The sequence below is a fragment of the Larimichthys crocea genome, chromosome XV (genome assembly GCF_000972845.2).
Source record: "Larimichthys crocea isolate SSNF chromosome XV, L_crocea_2.0, whole genome shotgun sequence".
NCBI lineage: Eukaryota > Metazoa > Chordata > Actinopteri > Sciaenidae > Larimichthys > Larimichthys crocea.
In genome coordinates, this window is record NC_040025.1 from 19,180,611 (window position 1) to 19,192,970 (window position 12,360).

The window sequence follows — 12,360 nt, forward strand, 5'->3', positions numbered from 1 at the left end:
AGAAAAGATATCCAGCGTGATTTCTTTTCCTGTTGAGATCTGATGTGTTTTCAAAGTGTTCCTTTAATTTTTTTTGAGCAGTGTCGTAGTTTGTATTTTTGAAAGTCGTCTTTGTTGCCAAAAAAGTGATCTTTTTTTCTTGAAACAAAACTAGAAACCTAAAAAAACATCTTCAAGAATAATTTTGTAACAAAAAAAATCACACCTAAATTGTAACATAATATAATTACAATGATTGTATTCTTGAGCAAGTTGTAGCAGAAGAATGACATGAATAAATTCATGTCAAACTGCTGTAGCTGTTATTGATTATTTGCGTATTTCTGCATGTTACACTAATTATGACATGTTAACAATACAAACATTTTTCCATAATAACATTGCAGTCTATAGGTAAAATGTGGTCCTGACAGCAGCTGGTCTTACTGCATGGCAGCCTTATATTGTCAGCTGACACATTGTCAACACAACAAAATACCTTGAAATCTTATATATAATACAGTATTTTACTCTAATGTCAATTAGTCTGCATGATTTTTACTTTTTATTTTTTTATTTTACACATTACAAAATAAAATGAAAACTAAATGAACAGATTAAATTACACTACCCTTACACTAATTAGCACATGGTATCTCCTGGAACCTTTGAATTGGTGCTCAGATAGTCTGGGGACTCTTTTGGCCTGAGCACCCTGAAGAGAAGACACAAATAAGGTGAGTGACCTGAACACAAACATTTCCTTTAACAGCATTTCATATGTTTCATATGTCTGCTTTAGTTGTTCTTTTAATGTGAAATATTGATTTGTGGCTTTTAGTTTACAACATGTCACAATCAATCATCCCCAATGACTGTGATGTATCTTACAGAGCAGTTATATGTGTATGTTTTCTTTTCAAACAGTCCTCCACAGCATGGAGCATTCTCAGTCTGACCCTCTATTGCCATCTATAGACATAATCAGGAGTTACATTTAAACTGTTAAATAAAAGGTGGTTTAGTTAGGTTCTCACAAATATTCTCACAGTGTCTTAATAAGACAACACAGAGGTTTCCAAACCCATAGTATGTTTATACGCAGTGTGTTTTTTAACAAGTCACATGTGCCAGAGAGAGAAAGGTGACAGCTTTAAATGTGTAAATGTGTGTTTATTTTTACTCTGCTTATCCAGATATTTTCTTTTCACTCTTCCCCTCAGATGGAAGCAGAAAGTTTCATATTTTATTACTTCCTTATGAATCAGCTGTTAGGCGTTATTGTTCTTGGGTTTCATACACTGTCTTCTTCTTACTCTGTTGTTTTTTGCTTTTAGTTTAACACCCTGTGGGACTCTGAGAGACCCTCCCTGTAACCTGGCGAGTCTTTGTTGTACCAGCATCTGTAAGTGAATAGTTTCTTTCTTTCAGAAAAGCTGAGGTTTACATTATCCATACATGTACCAGCCTTTTAGATTGCACCTCTTCACATTCATCAGTCGTCCCTGCTCTCATACTGAACAGCGACAGAAAGGTAGTTTACATCTCATTTGCTTGTTTCCATTTGTCTCCACTTTTTCTTCTTCTTCTGTCTTCTGCAGATGAAATCTGATTTTTGTCCAAAAGAACACCGCGTCCATAAGCCATGATAGTAGCAAATTAATGAGATAGTCTGACCAATTACATTTTGTCTCTCCGTGAGTCAGTAGGTATTTGATTTCAGATGAGTATGGCTGAGCTCCCTTTTGCCGTGAGACTGGGCTCTCTATCTGATTCATTCTCCCTGATCCTGATAAGGTGGTGCCAATGCACCCAATCTACTGTGCTGCTGTGTCATGGTGTACTAGCCAGTACTGGGTAAAGCAACAGATTCATGAAAGGGTCACCCAGAGAGTTTTCATGTTTCTTCAGTAAAAAGTAGGCCCAATGAAAACTGTTCACAAAGATGTCTGTGGATTTTTCTGAGTAACAGGAAAACTACCTCTGAGTTATTAAATGTAATCGTTCAGTGCTGTGAGCACCACAAAACATTCACTTCCACTGCATTCAGATCTGTTACTTAAGTAAAGGTAGTAATACCACAAATTTAAAAAATACTCCATTACATTATGTGTATGTGTTTGCAGCAGAATTTCGGTGATAAATTGTGACATATTATCATATTATTAATACTGATGCATTAACATGCCCCTGTGATGAACTGGTGACTTGTCCAGGGGTGTACCCCATCTCAGGCCCTATGCCAGCTGTGATTGGCTCCAGGCCCTCGAGACCCTGATAGGGATAAGCGGTTATTGAGGATGGATGGATGGATGGATGGATGGATGGATGGATGGATGGATGGATGGATGGATGGATGGATGGATGGTACTGATATGTAAGCAGGACTTTAATGTTGTAGCAGGTCAAAAGCCAGCTAATGTAAACTACTATAAACCTCTAAACTTGCATCATATTTCGTAAACAGGTGACATGTTTTTTATGTGATATAATCTATAAAGTAAGCATAGATGTTAAGTTAATATAGTGGAGTAACATGTATATTATTTCCCTCTGACATGTACTGTAGTATAAGTATAAAAGAGAACAAAATGGAATTATTTAAGTAAAGTAGACATACCACAAGATTTTCTGAAGTACATCCCTTGAGATACACTCCAAACCTGCAGATTTCTCAATAAAAACAACAATGAAGAAAAAAAAAAACCCAACAAAAGTTATTTTATGGTTTGTTGAACTCAATACTACTATAATCCTATAGGAGCCCAGCTGTGTGACTATGAGATTCATCCATACTGTCTTTCTTTTATAGGTCGGTATGAGTACAATAGTGCGCTGCTCCAGGTGCAGTACTGTTCATAACCTCTGGGTGGGGGTCTACACTTGAAGATCTTGGAAGCCTTGGCCTGTTGTTTAATCTTCCACCAATCTGACCATTATTACTGAAGTCCAATAAGTTCTGTGATGAAATATGATTACAACCGACCAGAAATCACTTCCTTACAATAGACATGGTTCAGTATTATTGTGCTTGTATATATCTTTAAGCCAAAATGACCAAATCTGACACTATCATATATTTCTTGGGCCAAAATCTGATCTTTCTTTTCTTCTAAAATATATCTTTTCAGTGTCTCCCAGATGTTGCAATGTAGTGTAACTATGTAAATGTATTCTGTCTGGCTTTGATTTGATTGACAGCTATCCCCCAAACTCTCAGACAGGGAGAATCCAGAGGGTTATTATTCAGGGTGCAGTGAGCAGTGAGGAGTAATTTTACCCCCAGGAGTGGAAAGGCCATGCAATTTACATGTCCAACTGCATTGCTTATGGCAAGCTCAGTAGCCAATGGGATCTTAGCTGGGAGCTTTTTAAGATCTAATATCTGTTACTTTCACACGCTATCTACTGTATCTGACACTTGCTCCTGAGTTTGCATATACTGTACATGTACGCTCAGAAGACATGTACACATAAACAAGGTTATAGTATTTTAATATTTTTGTCTTTTATATATATATATATATATAATGTTCTCACCACACCAAACCTTAGAAGCACCTTTTTCCTGCTCCCTCCCCTCCCTTTCCATCTCCCCATTTTCCATTTTTTCCTTTTTTCTTCTTGTCCTTGGGAATTCAATCATGGAATAATGTTGCTGGAAACCTTTCCTCTATGTATTCATGTAACAAGGCTGGGCTAGTGGGTGTTATTGTATGTCCTTGAAATGATGTAGATGCTATCAGTTTCACTGCTGGCTATGAATGTTGAACATGTGAATGAGATGGGAAAAAAGGTTCAGTATGACTGTAAGTGAAAGTTAGAGCAGGCACGATGATGACTAGAGTTGTGGGAAATGTTGAGTCTAAGAGTAAGAGTTAAAATAGGACAATCTGCCTTATTTTTATGGCCTTCTTGTGCCTCTTCTATTGTCGCCAAAAGACGGGCTTGTAGATGGAAGATGGAGATGAACAATAGCAAACTGATATGCTTGCATAATGGAACCAAGGAAAGGGGAAATATGGCTGACATGAAGTAAAATCAAGACGTGTCAGCAAATATTAATAGTTGACTGCAGTTTTTTAGCATGAGTGGCTTTATAAAATTCACTGTCCACCTTTTTTTGTGACACTGTAATGATCTAACAGCAATTTATTAAAGCAAATCATTCTTTTGAGGCTATGAGAAAATGGCTACACATATATTTCAGAGCCTTTTGGATGCGGATACAGTGCTTTGGAAGCAATTGTGGTATAGTCCAGAGATCTTTCAGGCCAAAGTCACATGACAAACATGATAAATGGGAATAATTCTCCACCTCGTGCTCATATTGTTTCCAGACTGACCCAAAACAAGTCTCAATGCCACCCCTTGACCTCAAGCCCCCTCCCCCATGGGCTCCAATAGTCAATCATGTTTTACATTGCGCATTAACCTGCCATTGACCTCTGTATGCTAAACCCAATTGCCATATTATTTCCACCGTAATGTTCTACCCTTAGTTATCTCCCTAGAACTGAATCAGATTTTGTGCCCCACTTTACCCTCAGGCATCAAAAAATGCCTCAAATGACTGCTAGGGCCTATGGAGAGGATGAGAGGATGGGGGTGGGGGAGTTGTCTCATCTAAATCACCAAAAATGGGATCTAAGAGAGAAGCTGCATCAGTAAAGAGGGCAGAGGACTTTTCTTTTCTGCTGCTGGAAAGGAAAGTTTGGATGTAAGACACAGTCACAAATGTTATTTCCTGATTAGAAACAGTGGATTTAAAAATGTAAAAAACATAAAAAAATAAAATAAAATAAAAACGTAGCTCTTTAGAAAAGGCCCCTCTGACACTTTTAATGTCTCTAATCATCTTTTGCTGGTTTCACCAATTATTACTTTTGTTATTACAACCAAGTGCGTTTGACCAATGCCCTCACAAATGTGCCTACTTATCCCGCTAATACCGAGAATAATGATAATCCTGTGATGATGTTTTGAAGTCAAAATAATGCTAATGCCTCTAATGATGAAGCGTGCTCAGAAATCCCTCCCCGTCATCCCATTGTCTCCCGTGGCGGAGTAGCTGGCCCCCGCAGCCCCATGGGAAATCTGTAATGTATTCAGCCAGGCCTTGGGAGTAAAATGAAAACAAATGTGGTGTAATAAAGGAGAGAAGATGAAGCGATTCTGTGATGATGCTCTCCACCAGCCTTATAAATCAAAATAAAAGTGGAGCAGGTCATATGTGCCCCCACCCTTACTGGGTACACACACACAGATATATATGTATATGTATACACACACACACGCTCACAGTCACATGCATGCATACTAATACAGAAGAAGAACAAGAAGAAGGCAGCCGAAAATACAAGAAGAACCATCTATTTGTAACCAACATAACGTCTCCTTAAATTAAAGCTTACTTCGAATTAAAACTGTTGTTTCTTGTACATTTGCATGCATATCAGCTGTTTATTTGCATTAAATAATTGCAGAAAAGACCAACTATGATCAAATTTCTTAATATCATCTTAAACCTCACTTACACCATTCATAGAAATGTGAAACTATTTTCGAAGCTCAGAAAACAGATATTTTGCCAACCTTTTCTACTTTGTAACCCCTCAAATAATGCCTGTTTGTTACACCACAGAAAATGAAAATGTGTGTTATATGCAGATCCACAAAAGTGTGTTTTCCAGGTTTAGGTCCAAGAGGTCCAAGAGGTAAAATGATCTAATAATTCACAAGAAAAAGCAATGATTAGCGAAACCCCTGAAAAAAAAAATTAATAAAGGTTTGTGCAATATAAATGTTTTACCCTGTTAATCATCTCACGATCCCTCAAGACTTGGCTTTCAGGGGGCCCACTGGCGGTCTCCCAGTTTGGAAACTACTACTACTGTAATTAAGCACGATTGAAGCTGAAGGGGGGTGGCAGTACTGCCCTCCACCTGTAGGGGCTGCTGTGGTGTCAGTGCACCTACAGTATGAAGCCAATGATTCTGAACACAGAGAGAGAGAGAGAGAGAGAGAGAGAGAGAGAGAGAGAGAGGCTTGCTGATGGTACAGTAGTGGCAGTACTCATTATACAAAATCCAAAAAATTAAAATGGCCAAAAAACAAAAATCCCAGAAACAGCTGGATATCTTGGCCCAGATTTTAAGCAGGCAACTGAAGACAGAGGTTTATTGACAAGAGGATTGGGGTTGATTTGAAAACTGTCACCCTCACATACGTGTGGTGTGTTAGGTTTTAAGGTCAGTAACAAGAAGGGAGTCTTTTTTTTCTCCTTTAGGATACATCTGCATTATGATTGTGGAATACACTAGTCTCCTTCAGTCGCTTTCAAACCTGCAAACTTCGAAGATGGATTTGAGACTTTCTCTGACAAGGTGCTTATTACACAGATAAAGAATAGTAAACAAAGAGTACAATAAATAATTGATGCCTAATAAGTTGAGGGAGAGCGCACCAGGGTTCCTTTTTTTTTTTTTCGGGCCAAGAATAGAGAAAGCCTCCTGAGTTGTTTATTTCCTCCATCCTTTCTTTCTTTTCATGTCCTTCTCATTTTACGAGCCATGAGTCAACACAGCACACGTAAATGATATTTTGACACAGAGAGCCATGAATAATGCATTTGAATTTACTTTTATGCCAGAGTTAGACCCCTCTCAGCACCCTTTCTCTCCCTCCCCATCTCTCCTTTCTCTCCCCCCCTCCCCCCTTCTCCTCCCCAACCCCCCCTTTTTTTCTCTTTACCCCACCCTCCTCCTCCTCCTCTTTTTTCCTCTTCCTCTCTTCACTATTCATCCTCATCAGAGCTCAACCTCATTTCTCCTCTCCTCGCCCCTCCCTCCTTTTCTCCTCCCTGCACCTCCATCAGACAGCAGGGAGGAAACAGTACAGGATCGAGCTTTCAGGACTGAACATCTACCATATCTGTGTTTATTATCCAGGTCTTGCTCAGGTGGCTGCTCGCTGACATGTTTGAGATAGGAATTGGGGCGCAGGTGAGATATCTGGCAAAAGTTGAGTGCAAAGATTGACTTACTAGCTTATTTATTGATTCACTGTGATCTGATAGGCTGAAGTAAGGTAAATAAAACGTGTGAAATAAAGTAAAAGACTGTTTTTTTTGTGTTATGTTGAAAGTGACATTTTTTTTCTTTAAAGTAATCAACCATTTCAAGAGCAGGGAAACCTTTTACATATGTCACTATACACCACCTAATGAAAGCCTGTGAGGTCAGCGAGGCCCTGATGAAGCCAACGGCACACATTGATTCAGTGTCTAAATTAATCATCCATAACTTGATCTGTTCCGATAAAGTCATCAGCAGACGGCATACTGCATGATCAGCAGCAGTCATTCTTCCCCTGCCACGTCGCTCATGTTTAGCCCGGGGGGCCCACAAAGTGCCAGGCATGGCCGTGTTTTAAAAGTAAATTAAAAACATTTATTCTGCTGCTAAATAGCTCGCTTGTAGTCAACAGAGGAAGTGAGGGTGAAGTTCATGGTGTTCATCATCTCCGTCATCGCCATTTTATGCTGTTTTTGCTCCTCCACCCACACATTATCATCACCTTTAGGTATTTTCCAAGCTACGGTCCATGTTACCATCTCTCAGAAATACCTTGAATTTGTTCTTTGATTTGATGGTTTTCTTCACTTTTTTATTACTGCACTGGCTGTTTTAAGGGTTAAAATAAACGATTTTTTTTTTAAATCAGTGACATACAGTGATATACTCTACCATCTGAACTAGGGGTGTCACAACATACCAATATTGACAACGCCTTTTGAATAATTTCCGTTTCTTTCCGTTACGCCTTGTTGTTCACACTCCAAGATAGAAGATGGCAGTACCACACCTAAACACTGGTTGTGCCAGTGTTACAGTTGAGTGTGATTCATTTGCCAAAAAAACGGAGACAAGACACGAAGAAAGAAATGAAGTTCTCTAATTGAAAAAATGCAGTCTTTCTTTAGATATCCTGATAACATCGTTATTGCAAATTCTTTTGCTCAGGGTAAACGAGGACTAAAAATCTGATTTTTGCCACAAAAATTTCATTTCCCCGCCAAAAAAGCTTCATTTTATCTTTTCACTTTCTGAGATTTTCTACAACTAAACAGTATCTCATCTTCGGTTTTTTGATCCCTTTGTCATATGTGTTGCAACTTTGTAATTTTGTCCAAAAAAAACTTCCAAAAAAACATCCTGATCCCAAAAGCTCTGCAGGTGAAATAAAGGTTACATTTAAATGAGAGATAAAGTGTCAGTGAGACACATCAATACCTACAGCAAAACAACTCTGAGCAGAAGCTGTTTCAGATAAAATCTTATCATATGATGTATATTGATGTGTAAGTCTTTGACATTAAAAAGTTTTGGAAGCCCTGATCCAGACTATAATCCAGATGGTGATACCAGTCGTTGGCTGCGGCCTGTAATCTACTTATTTTACTCTGAGGAGTAATACAGTCTTCATCCCTCTGGTGTGAAATCCCTCTGCTGAGAAGTGGCTTCGAAGGAAGCAGGGATGAATAATCTGCATCATCCTCAACGTCCACAGAGTGGTTCTTCATTCATAATTTAACGCCCCCAACCCCCCCTCCGCCTCCTCCTCCCCATTACATCTGATGAAAGCCACTGACCTGAAAATACAGAGGGAATGAGCTCCTTCAAGTATGGCGTTAACATTGTCTGCGTCTGTCCTGTACGTGTTGCCAGCAAACATCAATAAATGAGTCCAGTGTCAACACTGAGATCTGATGTCGTTTCGGTTCATCCACATGGGAATATGACACTAACCAGCTTTCCACACAGATATTTCTTATTTGAATGAGGCACTGGAACATCACCTTAAACAGAATGCATATTTATACTGCATATTAAAGGGATCCTCAGACTGTGTAACTGGATGTTTTGCAGCAGGATGCACAATTACAGGAATTACTAAACTGTGAGATGTGATCAAATGTTTAAATAATCCAGTAAATTTGGACTAAAGATCACATGCAGGGCTGTTTCATGAGTGAGAGGACATCCAAGACTGTTTTCATTTTATTTTCATATCATAATCATAAACAGTATTGTATGCATGAGTCCATGCAGTATTGGAAAATCACATGTATTAAATGCATTTCTCTGAGGTTCCATGGTATGACCCAGAAACTGCATTTTCCCAGTGGTATTTGAAAAGTGCAAAGATACACAGTATGCAGTTATATTTATTTAAATTGCGGTGTATAGGTGTGTGTGTGTGTGTGTGAGTGAGTGTGTGTGTGACTGAGAACATATTAATAGTACGTTTCCTTCTGGCCACACATTTTCCTGAGCTTAAACCTCTTTTAGTAGGCATCCTTTTGTTCTACTGTACGATTGGATTGTGAGGAACAATGGAAAGGGCTTAGCCCACAATAACAAGTAAACAGTGAATTAGTGCATCATCCTTTGCCCACAATGCACTGCCCTGTGCTGAAACACAAGAAAAATCTCTATTTCAATGGTTATTAAATAAACTTTAAAGATTTTTTTTTTGGCTGGAATTTGCTAAAATAATATTATATAACCACATTTCTCGGCCAACACAAGTTTGATGCTCTCCCTTTTCTTTCTTGTTAAACACGACCAGTTTTCACATTAAATATATAGGCTGTTTAATCACAGCTAAATGCATTAGTCACCGTGTTGGCCCGAGGCAAGGACTGTGTTCACAGCACATCATTTGCTGTGATATCTAAAGCTACCATATCCCTTAAAGCTAGTTTCACCGGGTGTATTTCTTGTTGCAGTTAAGTGCATATTTAACAGACTCTCTAGTTTCTCTCACGTAGTAATTCATATCAAGTTTTTTTTAGAGATAAGCCCAATCTCGGAGCATACTTTAAGAACTTCCACCTCCCCTCCCCTTCCAAAAAGTGGAACAGAAAGAGGAAGCTCCATCATTGCCAACACTGTATCCATCCTGTATCAGCATGAAAATCAGGGTATATTGAGAACCTCAGTGTGACTTCAATGTACCACATGAGTCATCTGGGATTATGAGTCATATTCTGCCTCAGTACAACAAGAGCCCCGGCTTTACCACACACCTACAGACAGGGAAACTTTTCACAGACTGAAGTTACCACCTCAGCATGCCTGTGACTGTCAACTATGCTAAAACTGGGACAATCGCTTTTTTTTTTCTTTTCTTTTTTTTTCCAGCTCGAATGTTCAACAGATGTGATTGGATCAAGTTTAAACTGACTTCAGAGGAGTAAACAATCTCCACAGTGGTGAGGAAATGGTGACTGATATGAAGCCTTTGACCTTTGAAACTTTGCATCGCTTTAAAAATTTTAATTTTTTTATTTTGTAATAGATAGATAGATAGATAGATAGATAGATAGATAGATAGATAGATAGAGTGTAAACATGCAGGAACAAAGACCCTAGACTCGGAGTTAATTAAGTAAACTTAATCTGAAGTTGCAAACTCCCTTTGAAATGGATGCATCAGTGCCATTATAGGAAAATAATTGTGGCTACTTTCATCCTCTGTGCAATTAGTCTCTCTTCTGTGAAGTCGTCAGTCAGATAAAGGACAAGAGCAGACAAAACCTTTGTCGCTTTAATCATTGCTCTGTTTTTTTTCCACACAGTGGAATGGAATGAGTTCCCTACAGCTGAATGTCAACAATTCAACGTGTCCTTCAGGCTTACTTTACATCATTAGCGCTCTTCTTTGAGTTGATACTGTGACACTGTCAACCTGTGCTGTATGTTAAGGGACATGAGAAGCACCATGTTAATGTTATTTCAAACACAGATCTTCAACACACTGACCACTGTGTCGAATTATACCATGATTAACATTTCACATTTCATTCTGAAGCTAAATATCTTGTTACAGAATTGGTGATTAGTGAATTAGTCCTTATCAGCTGTGTGCAGAATGTACTTATAATTCAATATATCAGTCAACACAACATGCTTTTCATCTATAAAGTGATTCTGACTTTAGAAAATATCAGCTTGGTACATTGATTATTGGATTTATTTATTCATAAAAGTAGCTCAAGAATGCATCCAAAATCAGAGACTTGTGGAGAGGACGTGTTTTATTTTCTGCAGTTAATAGAAAATCAAGGAGATGTTCAGATCAACAGTTAATACTCTTTGAAGTACTTTAAAAGTAATATGTTTCTTCACTGTGGCCGTTGAGGCTAAATGACAAATCGAGGTGAAATGTGGTAAGTAAACGGCTCGTGTTTCTGTTGTTTCACACACACCTACGCTGTTTTTGGTTTCGTAAGTTTCTTTCGGTCTTTCGTTTTGCCTCATGTCGTGGTGTTACATATCATATGACCTCTATTTGTTGCATAAAAGGTTTGCTTATCAAATCTAATGTAGTGTACTTGAATATTACCACTTTATACTTCTCCAGACGCTGTGCCTTTGCAGATGTTATGCACAAAGCATTTTAATCATCTTAGAGAATATTGTGAATTGTTATATGTTACGTTAAAATGCTGCTTACATGTCAAGGCATCCAGAAAAGAGCTTTGCAGAAGCACTTTTTATTCAGCATTATCATATCGCTGCCTTATTGTGGTTCAAACATTGAAATACTTCCTTGATAACTAACTTCCTGACCTTTCTCTCTGTTTTGCCACTAATCACAGATAAAAGTGACTTATTGCGGAGCGGTTCATCTCTGGTGTACGCAGTCACTTTCCATGGCACCGTGGTGAAGCCCAGTGAACCAAAGCTACAGTTTGAACAACGCCACCTCACCCCACCCCCACTCCCCTCACCCCAGCAGCACCTCCCAATAAAACTGATTTGCTCTGGCATGTATTGTTTTGGAAAATAAATCAGTCGACTCTTTCCACTTCATGCACTCATGACATCATTTGTTTCCCCTCTTAACTCAATTATTGTCACTTAGTTCATCTGTACGGCAACAATGACCTGTAGCTACAGTATTCAGGGCCCTTCCCTCTCTCTCAAGCATGACAGAAAGGACTAGGAAACGGTTACGCCTTGAGCCTGTAAGTTTGTCAAAGTTAAATACAAGAGAGCATATTATCCGCCTTATTTTTCTGTCACCCAATCCCCTTTTTCCCGCCTCGAAAATAAGCTTCAAGGTAATTGTGTCATTGTGTCATAAGGCACAAGAAAAAATGGTAATCCATTAAATTGTATTCCGTGTTCTATGTTGCTTTTGTAGTACAGAGCGACTCCACAGGATTTTGGAAAGGTGAATTATGAATAATTGCCTTTGATCCAAAAAGCCTGACGAGTAATAACATTTAATGCTATAGCTGATCAATGAAACTGAGCCTCTGTGTTTTTTTCATGTTCGATGAGACAGTTTTACAGAAGGTACCAGCTT